General features: G+C 29.7%; 1 protein-coding gene across 1 annotated transcript in view; it reads right to left on the minus strand.

Annotated features, from left to right (window-relative positions):
- LOC111044038 (probable ubiquitin carboxyl-terminal hydrolase FAF-X) overlaps positions 1 to 3,198 on the minus strand; it is a 106,741-nt gene extending 103,543 nt beyond the window's left edge. The window contains 1 exon segment of the mRNA XM_039440377.1: positions 2,916 to 3,198. The gene's annotated coding sequence lies outside the window, so the exon portion shown is untranslated.
- Between the last annotated feature and the right edge of the window lie 2,802 nt (positions 3,199 to 6,000).

Raw genomic sequence — 6,000 nt, forward strand, 5'->3', positions numbered from 1 at the left:
AATGATGATAGAAGTTCAACAGAGACCAGACTTTAATGAAAAATCCAATATGCTACTGCTCTTTTCCAAACATTGGAACGAGTGGAAATTCATCAGAGACCATCTTGAAACTTTAAACCAGCGCGAGTAATAACAATCAATCTCGTCGAAATAAGGGATTATTTACATTACGGGAAAATAAGAGATAGATTTATTCACCAAATGCCAAAATTCTGGCTAGTAGCCAGTATATAACTGGAAGCATATGCCTTGTTAAATGCGGTAGGTTATTGACCTAGAGAAATAAACTCATTTACTTAGTAGGTACTCTATTTTATATGACAGATTGATACACTGTAATATAATCTATTTCATTCTATACGACAATGATAAAGCTGATGAGTTGATGCGTCATACCATAGATTAATAATTAGCCTATATAATTTCTATTAATTATACTATATCCAGTTACTCCATGGTCATATGTTTTAATAAGGAACGTTTTTGATGAGAATGAAGTCAACATAAACCATAACTTAGACTTGTGCGTGGGCAATATAGAGGACAATAATGAACATTCACCTCAAGTTTTCAAAATTAAAAAAATTGTTGATTCAACTGAACTGGTGAAGAACAATGAAATTATTACTGAATATATATGTAAGGAATTGCAATATATCTCTGATAGGTCAATAGGTATTTGATTTGTTGTTTCCAAGTGAAAGTGATCAATTATTTAAAATATGCTACATAAAACCTGCATTTGCCATTATGATGACAAAAAAAAATTCGAAGAAAGTCTGTTTGCACCTCAATTTTTTTTATTTTTTATTTACATCCACCTACATGACAGAACTTACGGTAACAAACAGACGGAAAAGTGAACGTTAATTTGAGGAGAGTATTCAAGACTTAAAAACCGCATTTCTTGTTGACAAGGCATATTATAGTATTGAAGTTTTTAAATGATAGGATGTTATAATTTGTTCAACTGTAGAATCACAGTTACAGTATTTGTTTGTAGTGTAGAAGAATGTTATAATAAATGTGAGATATGCTAAATTTTGTAAGCTCCTGTTATTTTATTTATTTTCTGTATTTTTCAATACTTACAAACATGGTCAGTTGTGAAGTTTTTTGGCTCAATAAAATTGAATTGAACAGAGACTTACAGATAAAACAAGCAATATTTTGTAAAAAACAAAAGGATTTAAAGTAAGTTAGACTATCATATTCAAAAAAGCTAACTGTTTCTAAATATAATAGTTAAGGCTAATAATAGCAAGTGACCTGGCTGGCTCAGGTCTGGCTCAGGATTTTAGGTTGAAACTGATCAATTTAAGGGTTTCTGAAATAATTAAAAATTATTTATAGGCAGCCGGGATCAGCGACTAAACCTGTCTATCCAAAAACACTGTTTCTAAAATCAAATGGTTTCATTACTATTGGCTTCATGAAACTACAAGCACTTCCAAGTCAGAGTTGAATCTAAACTATGTTGATCTAGTTTAGTAAAGGGTGGATTAAGTTGATTTATAAAGAATAACAGAGTAGTATCAAATCTGGATCAAGTATTCATCTAAAAACAGTGAATTGTATAAAATGATTAATATTTGACTATTAATAATTGTAGTTCTAACATAAAACAGATCATTGCGGAAATATCAGAAAAATTGCAACATACTGTGCAAATTGGGGAAAAATGTTTTCATTATCACTATAGCGTATAGCGGAAAATAGTAGGTAGTCAATAGAATTTTCAACTCTAGAAGATTAAGGAGTATTTTGAAATATTGACTTGCGATGAAACAATAAATATATTTCACTGTCTAAACAATGCAACAAGATTACTTTAGATGATTTAGTAAATAGTAGCATGTAATGATGTAAACAGATTTTAGAATACGAGGTTAGGTTACAAAACTTCATGTTTAAATTTATCAGTGTTCAAAATTTACAAATAGCCTGCAATATTGTAATTACAATGTAAATTATATACTTTAATCACAAACCTAACAAATTAATGAATAGTGTTAGTAGAAAACAATGATTTGTTATTAGGTATGACGTTTGAAAAGAAGAGTAGCCTATAGTTTATACATGTGTATCGACTGAAAACCCGAATAATACATAAATACAGTTGATAAAATTTAATGCTTACAACCTATATTACTTTTTCAAGTTTAGGATATGGATAAGCTAATAAAGGAAACAAAAGAATTGAGCAGAGAAGAGATTACAAGAAATGAACTGTCAATAAGGAAAGATTTTTTAATGTGGATGAACTGCCTAACCTTACCATTATTTTAAATTACATTAACAAGATATTTAGCGTTTCAAGAATGTTTGAACAAAGAAAACATGAAGCTGACACACAATATATTTAATATTTTTGGCAATGACATACAAATATTTTGCGAACTGCGACAAATCTAATAAAGAGCTACCCACGATTCAAAGTTGCTAATCCAAAAGATTTGGAATATAAATAATTGATATGAAAAAAAGGATCCAAATTGTGGCCAGTCTGATGTGCTTTTACTGTGTTCTTCAAACATAGAAATTCCAATTGTCTTAAAATAGGTAAAATCAAAACTAACAAAAACTATATCTTAGGCTAGTATTGAAGTTTCACTTACGGCGAATGATTAATGTTCGTATATTTATAAAATAGTAGATTATATAAGAAGATATCTGTAAATGAAAAGTGAGAATAAATCACAAATTGACAGTTTTTTATAATTTATAAAATTAGTCCCAAAGATTTAGATAATTTTTGATCAAAAAATGTTAAGACAAAATGGCGACGTCGATGATGATTAATCCGAATTTTACACTAACGTCTATTATAAGATTACAAAAGGTATTTAGGCGATTTTTTAGTGTGATAGTAATGGAAAAGTATGTTATTATTTTGAATTATTACTTAAAATTACCTTTTAACAACGATTCCAATATGAAAGAAAACTTATTTGACGTAACTGCAGGCACACTGTAAACACTAGGTCAAAAGTAACTTGCCGGTGACAGGGGCGTACGAATATAATTTAGGGTCGATACAATGGAATTTGGATGAAAATGAGAAAGATCTTTTGATAACAATCAAGTAAAATATGATTATTAGAAATAAACAAGTGATGTGTAAGCACAGATAATTCGGAGGAGTCCACTTTAGAAAATACTGAACAATGCTTTGGAACTACTTTCTGTACGATCAGCTGTGTATGGGATGATCAAATATTTTCAATCTTCTATACAAAAGATTTTTATTATTATCAAAGAATAAAAAGTGAATATGTTTTCACAAGAAGAGTTTTTAAAAAATCATACAGGAGTCCATATTTTATATTATTTTCTCTTACTTCAAACAAAGGATTGAATTTAATGATCATTGCAATTTCATACAACCCATTACATACAGAGTACAAAATTCAATATTATTTGATAATTTATAAAGTTAATTCAATCTTTATTATTTTCATACAATGTAAATAAGTCAGATGACAAAAATATTTTTCTGAATAATCTGATTTATTTCAAGTTACATTTTTCTACAAATGGCCAGCCTGTACTTCAAAACAAGCGCCAAATATTCAAACTGATGTTAACAGATATGTAGCATTAATAATAATATTCAAACGGATGTCCATCGTTATCAAGAGTAGAAATTTGAGTGTGTGATAAATTCAAAATTACAATCACTCAATCTTCATATTTATTCAAATTCATAGATTATCCTTATCATTAGAGTGCATTGCTTCAGTAAACTTAATATTGTTTTTCAGCTTTTAATGTTGGTTAGGTACCGGTCAACCGTAACAAAATGTATTTTTGCATTTTCTCTCATCTCTACTTCAAAATTTTACTGATGCAAATAAAATACGATATACATGGACATGTTGCCACATTAAGAGCCCCATCGGCCAGGCCCCCCCCCGCGCCGCGGGGTCCGCGTGGCCCTTGTCGCCGCCACTGTATAGAATAGACCTCAAGATGACACAAAATTCAAACAGAAACAGAACTGCAGATTCTTCACAGAAACTTGGAAGGAGTAAATACTTCAAAAGCTATTTTACTCACAAGAAAAATAATATTATTGAGGTAGCCTATCACCCATATTTTGGGGATACAACACCTCCACAATAACATGAATGTCCATGCGGGTTATTCTAAATAGGGTAGCCTATGTTTATTTATATATTGTGGATGTGAAAAAATAGAACTGTATTTTTCAATTTTGGAATAAGTTTCCAAGATTGAACTTTGGCCTTCTCAACACAACGACTCCAATCGTCTCTTCTCTGTGATCTTTGCGCCAATTATTCAATACGCCCAGCACACGCAGATCACTAATCACGTGTCATTCATCCATCTCTCTCTCTCTCGTCCTCCCTCTCTTTTTTCCATCCAGCAGTCTAAGTGGCATCCTTTCCATATTTATTCTCACCACTTGCCAAAGCCTTTCTATCCTTCTTGCCTTTACAATATTTCCTTCACCCATTCATAGCCTCATCGATTTCGCTGTTTTAATCCGGTTCTCCAAAGCCCTCCATCATATACTGGTTCCCAGATCCTCAGATCTATGATTCTCAGATCAGTATTTCTATTGAATGACTTTAGTGCTCTTTCATCTCTGCTCAAAAGTGTCCATGTCTCAGGTATATAAGTTACATCCTGTCTGACTAACGTCTTGTACATTTTCACTTTAGTTGCTCTTGATACTATTCTACTCTTGAAAATCCTTTGATTGGCGAAATATGTTCGATTGCCCATAAAATATTAATGTATTTGATTCTCAATTCTACTTTTCCAGGTAGATATTGAAAACTATCATTTATCACTAGAATATTCATTGAGATATTATACAACTATTGAATTGAGGTTCAGTAAATGAGCCATTCAAAAATTACAATTATTATTTACATAAAAATTAAATTACAAAAAAATGTGTTCACATGAAATAATCTGATGAGATAAATTGTCAATACAATGATCATGCTATTATCAAATTTAAATAAGTATAACAAGCTTCTTTCACAATAATCAACTATGTTATCCCTAAATTATTTACAAAGAATATAATAATTATTATGAAAAGCTTACAACTTTTTTATGAATTTTATTCAGAGGACTGGTGTAGAATATTATACTATTCGGAAAGTCATTATTATACTCTTCTATTCGAATATTTTATTGCATTATTTGGTATTAGGTATGAGTTGAATTTTATATTATTCGGAAAGTCATTATACTCTCTTCCATCCGACTATTTTATTACATTATTAGGTATTAGGTATTGTATCAAGCTTTATATTCAGTTTAGGCTTATTACAGTGGATAAAATCAATGGAATGTTTTAAAAGAGAATGAATAAATACCGGTATTGAAGACGTGTTTAAAAATGTAACATTATTTTTAAAAAATTGTAATAAATATAGTAATTTCAGAGTACCGTAAATTTTATAGTTCATTCCAACAATATAATTTGCCAACTTAGGTACATTATTAGGATCAGTCTCATTTTACATTCAGCAAATTGCTTTTACAACATTCAACCCAAGAAATGATATCCAGATAGTAATTTTATTTCTTTGGTATTTTCACAACACTTCATTCATCATTAAATTAAGACTAAAATTTGTTTTTAAAATTTGAACATGAGCATTGAATTTTGTTGTTTGATAATCATCAATTTTTTTAAAATTGGAATATGCAAGGAAATTTAGATTTTATTTGAAAAATTATTTAAGTTTAGCGAAAGTAGAAAGTAACTTATTTATATGTACGGTAATATATATTATGAAACTAGACTCCTGTAAAGGGACCACTATGGTAACACAATCAATTTTATATCAACAATTAAAAAACATTGAAGTACTCTAACACACCATCTCACATAACAGCATGACAAATGAAATATATTGTTCCAGTGAACATTGATGTCTTGAAACACCTGCACAAACATATTAATCTATAAATAGAGAACATTCTGTAACATTTTAAAACAATAAAATAAAAAAA

The sequence above is a fragment of the Nilaparvata lugens genome, chromosome 13 (genome assembly GCF_014356525.2).
Source record: "Nilaparvata lugens isolate BPH chromosome 13, ASM1435652v1, whole genome shotgun sequence".
Taxonomy (NCBI): Eukaryota; Metazoa; Arthropoda; class Insecta; order Hemiptera; family Delphacidae; genus Nilaparvata; species Nilaparvata lugens.